We start from the raw sequence: 15,991 nt of genomic DNA on the forward strand, positions 1-15,991 counted from the left end.
TTTATAGTCTGCAGGCATTAAATGAAAGAAGTCAGTGTTCCAGCAGAAGGAGACAACATTTCAGAAAAGGCATTGTAGCAAACCAAAAAAGAAATTTTAAGCGCAGCAGAGTAACCAGCGCACATACCTGTTAGCTCAGGTGAGTTTAAAAGGCTGCTGTTGATAACAAGGGCATTTGCTAAATAGATGGTGTGTGTGCAACAATATACTGAAAGGTCAATTATATTGTGCAGCTTATCTCACCACCTGTAGTTATTTAGGTGAAAGCTCCAAAATGCTTGCCTAATATGTCTGTTTATCCAAAAGGAAGTAAAAAGGGAGAGCTAGAAAGATAGCATTGCATCACATTACATGGCAATGCAATGCACAGTTGCTGAAGTTGAACCAAAATGAGCTTGTAATCTGGCTTCTGCAACTTTGAACATGAAAAATCCAATGAGGAGAAGAAAAGCAAAGCCAAAGAGTCCATCCCAAAATCCGACAAACAAGCAAAATGAACAAAAAACATTGAATTCAATTCTTTCTGATTTTAGAAACTGCATTAAAGAAGGGGTGCACCGGTCCTGGAGATACTGCAATACCAGGTCAATGCGTGGAGTGGACAGAGCAAGCTCTTTTTCCATCTCCCTGTTCTAAAAATCCATTTAATATATGGTCCCCAGATAGGGGACGTATCAGATATTAAACTGATAAGAACAGATACTACACTTGATCTTAGCCAAAAGGCCGAGAAGCGATAACCAGAATTGGTTTCAAACTACGGAGCCACCCAAGGATCCTGAAAAGTCCATTTGTGGAGATGAGCTCCTGGACTCCCGTTAAGAAGACATGTTGTCAACCTCTAGATCCTCTTACATGCCTGCACTTTTCGGCTTGCTGCTGCTGCAATCCACGCGTTTTAGATCTGCATAACTCCACCTCTTTAAACACAGCACCTTCACCCCCTGCTGTTCCCACCCGCCTCAACACCGTTGGAAGGGAGGAGAACCAATTAAGGCGGGGGGTGGGGTGGAACGAGCAGCTGTCTACCCTTAGCAGGAGGGCTCCTGATTACATACCTCTCCTGCTGCTGCTGCTGCTGGCTGTCCAGCAGCAGACTGAAGGTGGCTGCTGCTGTGCACAGGTATATAAAGGCTCAGAGCCTATTATGACACGCGCAGCCAGCGTTCCATTGCCACATTCCATCTACTGCAGGCAGGATACCTGGCTGGCTGAATGTCGCTGAGAAGCTCACAGAGACCGCCATAAGCAACAGTTTAACAGAATGCCACAGACTAATCAACCAAACTTTTTGGGTTGGGTTCTCTTTTATAGTCTGCAGGCATTAAATGAAAGAAGTCAGTGTTCCAGCAGAAGGAGACAACGTTTCAGAAAAGGCATTGTAGCAAACCAAAAAAGAAATTTTAAGCGCAGCAGAGTAACCAGCGCACATACCTGTTAGCTCAGGTGAGTTTAAAAGGCTGCTGTTGATAACAAGGGCATTTGCTAAATAGATGGTGTGTGTGCAACAATATACTGAAAGGTCAATTATATTGTGCAGCTTATCTCACCACCTGTAGTTATTTAGGTGAAAGCTCCAAAATGCTTGCCTAATATGTCTGTTTATCCAAAAGGAAGTAAAAAGGGAGAGCTAGAAAGATAGCATTGCATCACATTACATGGCAATGCAATGCACAGTTGCTGAAGTTGAACCAAAATGAGCTTGTAATCTGGCTTCTGCAACTTTGAACATGAAAAATCCAATGAGGAGAAGAAAAGCAAAGCCAAAAAGTCCATCCCAAAATCCGACAAACAAGCAAAATGAACAAAAAACATTGAATTCAATTCTTTCTGATTTTAGAAACTGCATTAAAGAAGGGGTGCACCGGTCCTGGAGATACTGCAATACCAGGTCAATGCGTGGAGTGGACAGAGCAAGCTCTTTTTCCATCTCCCTGTTCTAAAAATCCATTTAATATATGGTCCCCAGATAGGGGACGTATCAGATATTAAACTGATAAGAACAGATACTACACTTGATCTTAGCCAAAAGGCCGAGAAGCGATAACCAGAATTGGTTTCAAACTACGGAGCCACCCAAGGATCCTGAAAAGTCCATTTGTGGAGATGAGCTCCTGGACTCCCGTTAAGAAGACATGTTGTCAACCTCTAGATCCCTTACATGCCTGCACTTTTCGGCTTGCTGCTGCTGCAATCCACGCGTTTTAGATCTGCATAACTCCACCTCTTTAAACACAGCACCTTCACCCCCTGCTGTTCCCACCCGCCTCAACACCGTTGGAAGGGAGGAGAACCAATTAAGGCGGGGGGTGGGGTGGAACGAGCAGCTGTCTACCCTTAGCAGGAGGGCTCCTGATTACATACCTCTCCTGCTGCTGCTGCTGCTGGCTGTCCAGCAGCAGACTGAAGGTGGCTGCTGCTGTGCACAGGTATATAAAGGCTCAGAGCCTATTATGACACGCGCAGCCAGCGTTCCATTGCCACATTCCATCTACTGCAGGCAGGATACCTGGCTGGCTGAATGTCGCTGAGAAGCTCACAGAGACCGCCATAAGCAACAGTTTAACAGAATGCCACAGACTAATCAACCAAACTTTTTGGGTTGGGTTCTCTTTTATAGTCTGCAGGCATTAAATGAAAGAAGTCAGTGTTCCAGCAGAAGGAGACAACATTTCAGAAAAGGCATTGTAGCAAACCAAAAAAGAAATTTTAAGCGCAGCAGAGTAACCAGCGCACATACCTGTTAGCTCAGGTGAGTTTAAAAGGCTGCTGTTGATAACAAGGGCATTTGCTAAATAGATGGTGTGTGTGCAACAATATACTGAAAGGTCAATTATATTGTGCAGCTTATCTCACCACCTGTAGTTATTTAGGTGAAAGCTCCAAAATGCTTGCCTAATATGTCTGTTTATCCAAAAGGAAGTAAAAAGGGAGAGCTAGAAAGATAGCATTGCATCACATTACATGGCAATGCAATGCACAGTTGCTGAAGTTGAACCAAAATGAGCTTGTAATCTGGCTTCTGCAACTTTGAACATGAAAAATCCAATGAGGAGAAGAAAAGCAAAGCCAAAGAGTCCATCCCAAAATCCGACAAACAAGCAAAATGAACAAAAAACATTGAATTCAATTCTTTCTGATTTTAGAAACTGCATTAAAGAAGGGGTGCACCGGTCCTGGAGATACTGCAATACCAGGTCAATGCGTGGAGTGGACAGAGCAAGCTCTTTTTCCATCTCCCTGTTCTAAAAATCCATTTAATATATGGTCCCCAGATAGGGGACGTATCAGATATTAAACTGATAAGAACAGATTTTTTTTTTTTTTTTTTTTTTTAAACCATTCAGGTTAGTTTTATAGCAAATCAGTAGGATATACCAAAACTGTTGCAAAAAAAACTTCTCATCATCATGGCCATATTTATTAAGCATAAAGTAACCTAATATTACAGAAAGAAGAACATCTTATTAATATAAACCAAAAGATCACTGAAATTTTACAATATGCCTCCACTTTTTAAATTTCCATATTCCCTCGGCATCTGTTCCACCACCGCTACTACTATCCATCTTGTAAATCAAAAATAGCCTAGAAAGAATAATCCTAATACATTCATTTACTGTGATTGATTTCCTTTTAAATACACAAAGATTCCTCACATCCCACAAACTTTCTAACACACAAGCCATAATTAACCACAAAACTCTCTCCTTTACACGTCCACTTGCACCAATACCAAACATAACCACACGCCAATCCACAAAAGTCACTCCTGCCAAACTCCTACACAACCCCCCTACACATTTCCACACGTCTTGCGCAAAATCACAATTCCACATCAGATGCATAACCGTCTCACAACCATTACATCCATCTCTTGGACAAACATCCGACCTAATCAAACCTCTCTTCTTTTGAACGTCTCTCACTGGAAGAATATTGTGAAACGCCATCCACACTACATCCTTCTGTTTGTTGGACATCCCATACATACCCAACTTTCTCCAAGCATCCGCAACCTCATTCCCTCTCAAACCAACAATATTAGACTCGACCTCATTTGCACACAATTTCCTATACACCCTCTTAGTCATTCTAAACTCATCCACCGGCACACTCAGCAAATCATACTTCTTGACAAACTTCTCAATCACCTCATACCACACCGGACACTTAAAAGACACAGGCACTCTCGCATCCCTCTTTCTCCAACCTAACCCATACAACATCCATCCTGCAGAATAACTTGCCATACATGCACCCTTATTACCTTTACCCAACAATACCACAATCGTCTTAATATAATGGAGCCCTAAAAAAACCTCAACATTAGGAAATCCCAAACCACCATGCTGGCAGGCCTTATAAAGGCTTTCCCTCTTCAGCTTCTCCATCTTGCTGCACCAGAAAAAGGAAAAAATCATTTTCTCAACTCTCTTCACTTTCCTAAAAGGGGATGGAAAAATTATGGCCACAAAAAGCAGAATGGGTAAGATCACTGCTTTGATAACTAGAACTTTGCCCCGCAAAGAAAGATCTCTCATTCTCCAAAAATTCAATTTTCGCTCAACACGCATACCACACTCGTCCCAACTCTCATTTCCTTTCAGATCATCATTGAAAAATACCCCTAAAACCTTAATTGCACTCTCCTCATACTTAACACCTTCCATACGAATACTGTCATCTCCAAAGCATTTGAAACTACACTTAGTCCAGTTAACTCTAAAACCTGATGCACCACAGAAAAAATCCAAAAGCAACCTCACCCTACTCATTGAAGCCATACTTTCACTCACCATCACAACATCATCCATGTAACCTAACACCTTCACATGCTTACCACCACTCCCAGGCACTAAGAATCCTCTCATCATTTTCTCACGTCTCACTAAACACAGCAAAGGCTCAATCACACATACAAACAAGACAGGGGACATAGGGCACCCCTGTCTTACACCAGACCTAATCATCACTTTGTCAGACAACCATCCATTCACTAAAAACTCACTTGACACATAATCATATAAAGACTTAACTCCATTCAGAAAAACCCTAGGGAAACCCATCCTCTCCAATACTTTAAACAGAAACACATGCGAAACTCTATCAAAAGCCTTTTCGAAATCAATTGCTAACACCATACACTTCTGCTTTCTAGTCTTACAATCCCCAAGCATATCCCTTAACAATAACAAATTATCACTTATACTCCGACCAGGCACGGCACACACTTGGTCATCCTCCACAACCCTACCAATCACCTCACGCATACGATTTGCTAACAATTTACTGTAGACCTTATAATCAGCGTTAAGCAATGATATGGGTCTCCAGTTCTCCAAACGCTTTTTCTCACCCTTCTTAAACACAAGAACCACTATACCCTCTTTCATACTGTCACACAAAACACCATTCATCCACATATACCTACAAACCTCAGTCAAGTCCTTACCCAAAAACTCCCAAGCTTTCACATACAGCTCCACAGGCAACCCATCCTTCCCAGGCGTCTTATTCTTTTTAGCACTCATAACAACATTCCTCACCTCATCCAAAATAACATCCTCACACAAAGCATCACATTCATCCGAACCAAGTCTCTTCTCCATACCACTCAATACATGCGACACAAGTCCAGGATCAATCCATTTCTCATCGTACAACTTACTATAGAAGCCATTCACCTCATTCAACACATTCTTCCCAACCACACTAGATCCATCTTCACCTACCACTTCACTCAAATCCAACTTCCTTCCATTCATTTTTTTAAAAAAGTACCTGGTGCACTTTTCATTCTTTTCCAAATGCTCTAACTTGGTACGGTAAATAATCTCTTTACCTTTTTCATCCAGAAGACATTTTAACTCATTCTTAGCAACCTCAAGCTGATCAGACATATCCATTCCTTTCCTAACACACCCACGCAACCAATCAATCCGTCTACTTAAGTCATTAAATCTATTACGATATCTGGCAGCTTTTTTGTAGCCCAATTTTTTAAAGAAAGTTTTTAACTGTAATTTCACCCAATCCCACCATTCAAGCACACTACCAAAATCACGCTTACGCCACCTCCAACTTGCATACCTTTTCTCCAACTCACTCATCACCTCCTCATCCTCCAACAACCTCGTATTCAATTTCCAAACCCCACCCCCAAACACCATGTCCCCATTCGCACTAAAAACTCCACGCAAACACTCATGATCAGAAAAAGGTACCTTATGTTGAACATAACTTGAACAAACCATATTTTTGGAAAATAACATCCTATCTATCCTCGATGAAATATTACCACGGTCAGCATAATATGTAGGCGGTGGTGGAATGCCATACTCAAGTATTGCAGCGTCTAAGAAAGAAAAATCAGAAATAAGTTGAGATAACTTTTTTCCCGTAATGTCCACATTACCTTCTGTGACACAATTACAGTCACCAACAAAAACTGTAGGAATTTTTCCAGGAAGAAAAAAACTCAATTTCTCAAGAAGAGCAAGCCGCTCCTCTTTTTTAGTAGGACAATATAAATTAATCATTCTAACCTTCCACCCCCTATAACTCAAAAAAACAATAATGCAGCGACCCACCTCCACAACCGTGTAACTATCAATAGTAATATTCTTATTACCAACTAAAATCCCCACACCATCATTTTTGTTAAAGCTGGACCCCGACCAAACATACTGGCCATAAGGCCAGTCCTTATCTCCTGGAGATTCAGTAATCCCACACTCTTGTAGACAATAGACATCTGCACTCAAACCCTTTAGATAATCCAGAACTGTTGTTCTTCGGGTAACAGATCTAATTTGCCTAACATTAAGGGACACAATGTCCCATCCAGAATGATGCGGCATAACTAAAGGGGATCACACATAACCTGAAAAAAAAAGAAAGAAAACATCAACTCAACCTTCATCAAGCAAAGCAAAGCTATTACCATCTGGCTGAATGCCAAATGTAACAATGTCAGGAGAAAATACATCTGACGGGTAAGCACGAGAGTCCACCGGGCTATCACACACGGCAGCAATGGATGAACACTCAGTCCTTGGCTTCTTCTTGACCACATCAGGATCCTCCTCATCAGAGAAACGGACAGCAGACAAGTCCCCTTGGCCACCGCCCCCGATCTCCTCTGAAGCAGTATTGCACCAAGATATGACAGGAGAATTGGACAAGTCCATTTCCCCCTCACCACGGACACCAAACTGGGGAGGGAAAGGTGACATCACCTCTGGAATCACCATGTCAAAGCCTCCTGACGCAGGAGGCTGAAGCTGGGCATCTTCAAATATGTCGTCCATCTGAGTGCCATCCTCTTCCTCTTGGGGAGCAGTTGCCTCCCCGACATCCGGAAGGGGACCTTGTGGAACCCTAGTAGAAGTCGAAGGAACAGCAGGCCCCTCCGCGACCACTTGAGCAAAAGACTTAGGAGTGGTTCCAGCTTGACACTGCCTAAGAACATGCCCCTCCTCACCACAAGCATCACACTTTACCTGGTTCTTGCAGTCTTTCGCCATATGACCAGACGTGTTACACCTCCTGCAGGTTGGCGGATACCTGCAGGACTCCTGGACATGACCATACTTGTTACATCTTCTGCAGAAAAAAGGAGCATCAGGAAAGTACAAGAAACCAGTGTCTCTCCCAATAGAGAAACTCATAGGAGGATAATGTATGCCCCCTGGCCCCTCGGGGTCTGTAGCAAAACGAACAAAGTACTTGTATTTGCCAGTCCACAAGCCTTCTTCATTCGAGATCTTGTGGGAAAAATGCACATAAGTACAATGCCTCCTCAAGAATACAGTAATGTCCTCCTGGGGGATAAAGGGATTGTGCATAAACACAACAACAGGAACATCCCCCTTTGAATAGAGGACAGTAAAAGTGAGTCCATCTAGGAGGGAGTTCTCAGTATGGCCTTTCAAGGTTCTATAAAGATTTTGGCAAGCAGCCATAGTAGAAAGAACCAGCACATACCTTCCATGACTTCTAAATTCCTGCAGGCAAAGAATGTCCGACTTCTTAATCTTCAATGCTTCATAGAAGATGGCATTCACCAGGTAGGACATGGAAAAATGTCCCTTCTTCTCCTCGGAAATCTCAATGCGAAATCCATTCTTGACCCGGGGGTCCCCGGTCCCAGCAAATTTCAGCTTGACTCCCATAGTCAGCCACGGAAATCGCCTTCCCGTTTCCTCCTCACTCTCCCCCTATAGCAGCATCCAGCTTAAGCCACCGGAGTGGCGATGCTGGAAGGCCGAGGGCTAGCACTCAAGGAACCTGATGTCCAGACACTTGATCTGAGCCAAAAGGCCGAGAAGCGATAACCAGAATTGGTTTCAAACTACGGAGCCACCCAAGGATCCTGAAAAGTCCATTTGTGGAGATGAGCTCCTGGACTCCCGTTAAGAAGACATGTTGTCAACCTCTAGATCCCTTACATGCCTGCACTTTTCGGCTTGCTGCTGCTGCAATCCACGCGTTTTAGATCTGCATAACTCCACCTCTTTAAACACAGCACCTTCACCCCCTGCTGTTCCCACCCGCCTCAACACCGTTGGAAGGGAGGAGAACCAATTAAGGCGGGGGGTGGGGTGGAACGAGCAGCTGTCTACCCTTAGCAGGAGGGCTCCTGATTACATACCTCTCCTGCTGCTGCTGGCTGTCCAGCAGCAGACTGAAGGTGGCTGCTGCTGTGCACAGGTATATAAAGGCTCAGAGCCTATTATGACACGCGCAGCCAGCGTTCTATTGCCACATTCCATCTACTGCAGGCAGGATACCTGGCTGGCTGAATGTCGCTGAGAAGCTCACAGAGACCGCCATAAGCAACAGTTTAACAGAATGCCACAGACTAATCAACCAAACTTTTTGGGTTGGGTTCTCTTTTATAGTCTGCAGGCATTAAATGAAAGAAGTCAGTGTTCCAGCAGAAGGAGACAACGTTTCAGAAAAGGCATTGTAGCAAACCAAAAAAGAAATTTTAAGCGCAGCAGAGTAACCAGCGCACATACCTGTTAGCTCAGGTGAGTTTAAAAGGCTGCTGTTGATAACAAGGGCATTTGCTAAATAGATGGTGTGTGTGCAACAATATACTGAAAGGTCAATTATATTGTGCAGCTTATCTCACCACCTGTAGTTATTTAGGTGAAAGCTCCAAAATGCTTGCCTAATATGTCTGTTTATCCAAAAGGAAGTAAAAAGGGAGAGCTAGAAAGATAGCATTGCATCACATTACATGGCAATGCAATGCACAGTTGCTGAAGTTGAACCAAAATGAGCTTGTAATCTGGCTTCTGCAACTTTGAACATGAAAAATCCAATGAGGAGAAGAAAAGCAAAGCCAAAGAGTCCATCCCAAAATCCGACAAACAAGCAAAATGAACAAAAAACATTGAATTCAATTCTTTCTGATTTTAGAAACTGCATTAAAGAAGGGGTGCACCGGTCCTGGAGATACTGCAATACCAGGTCAATGCGTGGAGTGGACAGAGCAAGCTCTTTTTCCATCTCCCTGTTCTAAAAATCCATTTAATATATGGTCCCCAGATAGGGGACGTATCAGATATTAAACTGATAAGAACAGATACTACACTTGATCTTAGCCAAAAGGCCGAGAAGCGATAACCAGAATTGGTTTCAAACTACGGAGCCACCCAAGGATCCTGAAAAGTCCATTTGTGGAGATGAGCTCCTGGACTCCCGTTAAGAAGACATGTTGTCAACCTCTAGATCCCTTACATGCCTGCACTTTTCGGCTTGCTGCTGCTGCAATCCACGCGTTTTAGATCTGCATAACTCCACCTCTTTAAACACAGCACCTTCACCCCCTGCTGTTCCCACCCGCCTCAACACCGTTGGAAGGGAGGAGAACCAATTAAGGCGGGGGGTGGGGTGGAACGAGCAGCTGTCTACCCTTAGCAGGAGGGCTCCTGATTACATACCTCTCCTGCTGCTGCTGCTGCTGGCTGTCCAGCAGCAGACTGAAGGTGGCTGCTGCTGTGCACAGGTATATAAAGGCTCAGAGCCTATTATGACACGCGCAGCCAGCGTTCCATTGCCACATTCCATCTACTGCAGGCAGGATACCTGGCTGGCTGAATGTCGCTGAGAAGCTCACAGAGACCGCCATAAGCAACAGTTTAACAGAATGCCACAGACTAATCAACCAAACTTTTTGGGTTGGGTTCTCTTTTATAGTCTGCAGGCATTAAATGAAAGAAGTCAGTGTTCCAGCAGAAGGAGACAACGTTTCAGAAAAGGCATTGTAGCAAACCAAAAAAGAAATTTTAAGCGCAGCAGAGTAACCAGCGCACATACCTGTTAGCTCAGGTGAGTTTAAAAGGCTGCTGTTGATAACAAGGGCATTTGCTAAATAGATGGTGTGTGTGCAACAATATACTGAAAGGTCAATTATATTGTGCAGCTTATCTCACCACCTGTAGTTATTTAGGTGAAAGCTCCAAAATGCTTGCCTAATATGTCTGTTTATCCAAAAGGAAGTAAAAAGGGAGAGCTAGAAAGATAGCATTGCATCACATTACATGGCAATGCAATGCACAGTTGCTGAAGTTGAACCAAAATGAGCTTGTAATCTGGCTTCTGCAACTTTGAACATGAAAAATCCAATGAGGAGAAGAAAAGCAAAGCCAAAGAGTCCATCCCAAAATCCGACAAACAAGCAAAATGAACAAAAAACATTGAATTCAATTCTTTCTGATTTTAGAAACTGCATTAAAGAAGGGGTGCACCGGTCCTGGAGATACTGCAATACCAGGTCAATGCGTGGAGTGGACAGAGCAAGCTCTTTTTCCATCTCCCTGTTCTAAAAATCCATTTAATATATGGTCCCCAGATAGGGGACGTATCAGATATTAAACTGATAAGAACAGATTTTTTGATTGAATATATCTTTTATTAGCACAAAAAATAAGTTAACAGACAGTGTACAGTGCCGCAGCCCAGTACACACAGAATTCTACATCATATTTACATAGCATGAGGATACGTCGCACTAACTAGACACATCACACCCCTATGCTACACAAAACACTCAATCTGAAAGAAAAAGCATGTCAATCAATACAGTACGACGAATCGTGATAAGGGATGGGGATTGGGAAAAAGGGGATGGGGAGGGGAAAATCACAGGCCCGAAGCTTTATTGAAAGACAAGACACATAAGGGGAGAGGGGGAGGAGGGGTTTAGTCCTCATCCTCGTCCTCCGGACCGTCCACGATGGAATAGTCTCTGAGCAGGCTGTGGATCAGCCTGCGGCAGTCCTGGATGGACATCCTCTCCCTCCTCAAGATGAGCCGGTTCCTGGCGACCCAAACGGCATCCTTGAAGCAGTTCATAAGGCGCCAAGCCTCCTGGATGGCTCCGACGGTATGAACCCCAGGGAAGAGTCCGTAAAGCACAGAATGGTGCGATAGGCTCGCCCTGGGGACAGAGTTCCTCAGGTCGTCCTCAAGGGCAGTCAACAGGCGCTGTGCAAATCCGCAGTCCCAAAAAGTGTGCAAAGATGTTTCCTCCACGAAGGGGCACCTTGGGCAGTACCGGGTCTTGCACAGGTTCCGGGCATGCATGAATGACCGGACGGGCAGTCCGCCCTGAATCGCCATCCACGACAAGTCCTTGTGCCCGTTGGTCAGCCTGTCAGACGACACATTTGTCCACACAGTCTCCAGCGTGTCCTGGTGAAGTCCTGTGATGTTCTCCACGTCATCCTTGGCTCTGATGAGCTTGTGGATAGTTTTGGGCTTCCACAAGTCGGGCTTGAGTCCCTCCAGTTGATGTTCCCCCACAAATCGAACGACGTCTCCGTAGAACCATGGCGTCGTCCAGTTGTAGGGGAAGGAGCTGTCCCACTTGTCCCAGCCGAGTCGCCTCCAAAGAGGAAGCAGGAAGAAGCGAGACATGGACCTGCCCGCGGAGCCATTCTTGACTTGCAAAGTCCGGCGGACACAATCACACACAAAAGAGGATCGCAGGAGGGTGGGGATATCTGGAACGCCCTTCCCACCCTTGCGAGGCTCCTTGTACATGACGGCCCGCCTGACTCTGTCCATATTGGATCCCCAGACAAAGTGAAACACTGTCCTGGTAATGGCCCTGCACACAGTGACGTGTGGGGGCCAGGCCTGCGCCGTGTACTGCAAGACGGGCAGGACCTCATTACGCAGGACGAGTGCCTTACCCTCACAAGTGAGGTGTCTGAGGCTCCAGAGTCCGATCCGTTGCTTCACTTTGGCCAAGCGTTCTTGCCAGGACTTGAGGGCCGCTCCTTCCTTCCCGAACCAGACTCCCAGCACCTTGAGGAAATCCGGTTGAATGTTGAAGGGGAAGGGGGCGGAGGAGGCCGGCTGCCAATCCCCGAAGAGCATGGCTTCCGACTTCCTGCAGTTGACTTTGGCCCCTGAAGCCCGGCCGAACCTCTCACACGTCTGGACGAGGGCGTCGACTGAACCACGATCAGCGCAGAAGATGGTGACGTCGTCCATGTAGAGCGAGCACTTGACCTCGTGTCGTCCCGGACCCGGTGCGGTGATCCCTCTGATCTCTCCATTCTGCCGGATAGCCTCTGCGAAGAGTTCTATAACACAAACAAAAAGAAGAGGTGATAGAGGGCAGCCTTGTCTGACCCCAGAGAGGACAGGGAAGGGGTCAGTCTTCCAGCCGTTCACCAACACCGAGCTGTGGATATCAAAATACATCAGACGGACATACGAACAAAACATGTTACCCAAACCTAACCGGTGCAGAGCTCGGCCCATGAACTCGTGGGAAACCCGGTCGAAGGCCTTCTCCTGATCCAAGGAGACCAGGGCCGCGTGTGCGCGGCGGACCTTGATGTACTCGACCGTGTCCCGCACGAGAGCGAGGCTGTCTGCGATGCGACGTCCAGGGATGCCGCAGGTCTGGTCCGGTTTGATGATCCGTCCGATGACCGTCTTAAGTCGTGTCGCCATCGTCTTGGCCAGGATCTTGTAGTCCACGTTGAGCAGAGTGATGGGACGCCAATTCCTCAGGTCGCACCTCTCTCCCTTCCGCTTGTACAGGATCATGACCATTCCTTCCCTCAAAGATGGAGGCATTCTACCCTCCACCGCCATCTCCTCGTACAGGTCCAACAGGTCCGGACAGATGAGGTCTCCCAGCGCTACATAGAGCTCCGCTGGAAGACCATCACTGCCCGGGGTCCTGCCGGTCCTAAAGGATTTAGCGGCAGAGAGCAATTCGCCCACCATCAGAGGTTTGTCCAAGGCTGCCGTGCCTGCAGGATCAAGATGGTTAGTGATACCTGACAGGAACTTATCAGCAGCGTCGGGGTCGGTAGTCTTGTGGGAGTAGAGTTCGCTGTAGAAGTCGCTGACGACCCTCATCACGTCCTCCTTCCCACGTCGCATGTTTCCGCTCTCGTCTCGCAGCTCGTTCAGGGGCGTGTGACCGGCATGAAGTTTCCTGAAAAAGAATGAGTTACATTTCTCACCCTTCTCCAGATTCTCCACTTTGGAACGGAAGACGATTCGCTTGGACTCCTCCTCAAAGTGCCTTTTCAGGCTCTTCTTGGTCTCCTCCAGCTCCTCCCTCACGTCCCAGCCGCAGTGAAGAAGGTCCTGCAGCGACCGCAGCTCGCGCTGCAGCCCTCTGAAGTCCCTCCTCTTCTCACACGCCTGTTGTCGACCCTTGGCCTGAAAGAAACAGCGAAACTCAAGTTTAACATATTCCCACCAATCAGAGACTGTTTGGAAGCTACCCTTGTAGGACTGCCACATTGCGTAGGCTGCTCTCAGCTCCTCCACAACTTCATCCTGAGCCAGCAGAGCACAATTCAGCTTCCAGGAGCCGGGGCCGGACGGAAAACCGTCGCCGAGGACACCTTGTAAGTGAATGGCTCTGTGGTCGGAGAAGAAGCAGGGGACCATCGAGTGCCTACTCTGCCTGACTGCCCGAGAGGTGAACACAAAGTCAATCCTGGAGCGGAGTGAGCCATCGGGTCGGCTCCACGAATAGTTCGTGGAGCCTCTCCCCATGGAGCCCACCACGTCCTGAAGAGAGGCCTCGGTTACCATCTCGATGAGCAGCTTGGACGTGATGTCCAACTTGGCAGATGTGCCAGAACTACGACCATCCTCCTCGATGGGGCAGTTGAAATCCCCGGCCATCACTAAGGTCCTGGTGGTGGCAAGCTGAAGCCGCAGGGTCTGGAAAATCTCCAAACGCTCATTCTTCAGTGGGGACGCATACACGTTGATGAACCTGACAGGTTCTCCTGCCCAGTTGCCATCTACAACAAGAGCCCTGCCGCAGATGAGCTCCTGGACGGACTCAAGCGTGAATGCGCCCCCCCTGATCAGAATTGCGACCCCCGCAGACTTGCAGTCACCCCCACCGGACCAGTAGGATGGACCGTGGGACCACTCCCTGGCCAGATGTTTGAAGGACCTAGAGGAGGGAAGGGAACATTCCTGCAACATATAAACATCACACAACTGGGAAGTAAGGAAGGCATAAATAGTCTGACGTCTGAACTTGTCCTTGATGCTCCTGACATTAATGGAAAATAACTTAATATTAGCCATCATGTAGGGAAAAAAGAAAAAGTTAGCGCAGGCAATACACCTTAGTTACCACTCCGGTCGGGTGGTCCCTCGTCGGTGTTGACTGCTGGTGACGGGATCACCAGCAGGCCCTCTTCCTCCATCTGGTCAAGCAGCGCGGCCTCGATCTCGGCGACCACCAGTTCCTCCTCTTCTGGCTCGGCCACCAGGGTCTCAACCATGTGCTCCATCTCTTCTGGCTCAGGGAGGGTATCCTCCTTTTCGCCTACGAAATCCAGAATCTTCTTTTTGGAGGATTCAGTAGCAGGGCTGTCCTCCACCTTCCTCTTTCCCCGGGTTGGAACTGGGGAGACAAGAAGGGGAAAATCCTCCTCGGAATAGATAGCGGCGGGTGGAGGAAAGGTTAATTCCACCGCTACCATGGTCTGGGGAGGGAGAGTGGCTGCCGGGGCAGGGGAAAGGACACCTGCTGAGGAGTAGGGGAAGGAGGAAGAGGAAGTGGAATCCTCAGCAGGGGTGGCCGGGGTGGGGGGGGATTGGACGGGGGTGGCAGGGGGAGGGATCGAGAGAGGGGTGACAGAACTCTTACCCTCCTTTGACTTTTTCTTCTGCTTCGGAGCTGTTGGGACCGTCGCTGGGGCTTTGGCCACCAACTCCTTGACCGCTTTGGCCTTGGTCGTCTCGGCCTTGGCCGCTGGGGCCTTGGTCGTCGCGTCCTTGACCTTCACAGGCCTGGTCGTCGGGGCCTTGTCCTCCGGAGCTGGGGTCGTCGCAACCACCGATGCCCAGGATCTCTCACGCTTGGGGCAATCCTTGTATAGATGAGCCGCCAGCCCACACAGGTTGCAGGACGTCTTCTTCGGGCAGTCCTTCGAGCTGTGTCCCGTCACTCGACAAATCCTGCAGGCATCCTCCTTGCAGTCCTTCATCTCGTGGCCGTTCTTGCCGCATCTCCTGCAGTTCCGCGGCATGTCCGGGTAATAGATGAGGCCGTAGGAGTTGCCCAGGGAGAATGTCGGGGGCAGGTGCCGAAGTCCGTCTGAGTACGCCAGGTCCCTGTGAAGTCTAACGGTCACCGACCACTTACCTGTCCAGAAGCCGAGTCCATTCAGGATGTGAGAGGGTTCCTTCACAACCAAACAGAAGCGTCTCAGGAAGGTACAGATGTCTTGGCCTGGGGTGTGCGGGTTGCGCATGGAGACCGTGATCCTCCTTTCGTCCCTCTGGATAGGGCAGCTACCTGTAAAGGCAGAGAAAGAATTATCCGGTCCTTTTGCGCTTACCATTTCCCAGAACCTCCTGCAGGTGTTCACAGTGGCGAAGGTGACGAAGAAGATCCCCGTCAAGAAGGTCTGGATGCTGAGGGTGTCCGACCTGGAGAAGCCTCGATCCAGCAGCATCTTCTGGCAGAACA

General features: G+C 47.4%; 5 non-coding genes across 5 annotated transcripts; all 5 read right to left on the minus strand.

The window, feature by feature from the left end:
• Positions 1-547: 547 nt before the first annotated feature.
• Positions 548-738, minus strand: LOC141192753 (U2 spliceosomal RNA). Its single transcript, XR_012266060.1, has one exon. It is a non-coding gene; the product is annotated as a U2 spliceosomal RNA (small nuclear RNA).
• Positions 739-1,854: 1,116 nt separating this feature from the next.
• LOC141192755 (U2 spliceosomal RNA) lies at positions 1,855-2,045 on the minus strand. The gene has a single exon (XR_012266062.1). It is a non-coding gene; the product is annotated as a U2 spliceosomal RNA (small nuclear RNA).
• A 1,115-nt stretch (positions 2,046-3,160) lies between these two features.
• On the minus strand, positions 3,161-3,343 carry LOC141192551 (U2 spliceosomal RNA). Its single transcript, XR_012265923.1, has one exon. It is a non-coding gene; the product is annotated as a U2 spliceosomal RNA (small nuclear RNA).
• Positions 3,344-9,446: 6,103 nt separating this feature from the next.
• Positions 9,447-9,637, minus strand: LOC141192756 (U2 spliceosomal RNA). The gene has a single exon (XR_012266063.1). It is a non-coding gene; the product is annotated as a U2 spliceosomal RNA (small nuclear RNA).
• A 1,115-nt stretch (positions 9,638-10,752) lies between these two features.
• On the minus strand, positions 10,753-10,945 carry LOC141193142 (U2 spliceosomal RNA). Its single transcript, XR_012266437.1, has one exon. It is a non-coding gene; the product is annotated as a U2 spliceosomal RNA (small nuclear RNA).
• Positions 10,946-15,991: the final 5,046 nt, after the last annotated feature.

The sequence above is a fragment of the Phyllobates terribilis genome, unplaced genomic scaffold (assembly GCF_046119375.1).
Source record: "Phyllobates terribilis strain yellow unplaced genomic scaffold, ASM4611937v1 Scaffold_63__1_contigs__length_7903474, whole genome shotgun sequence".
Taxonomy (NCBI): domain Eukaryota; kingdom Metazoa; phylum Chordata; class Amphibia; order Anura; family Dendrobatidae; genus Phyllobates; species Phyllobates terribilis.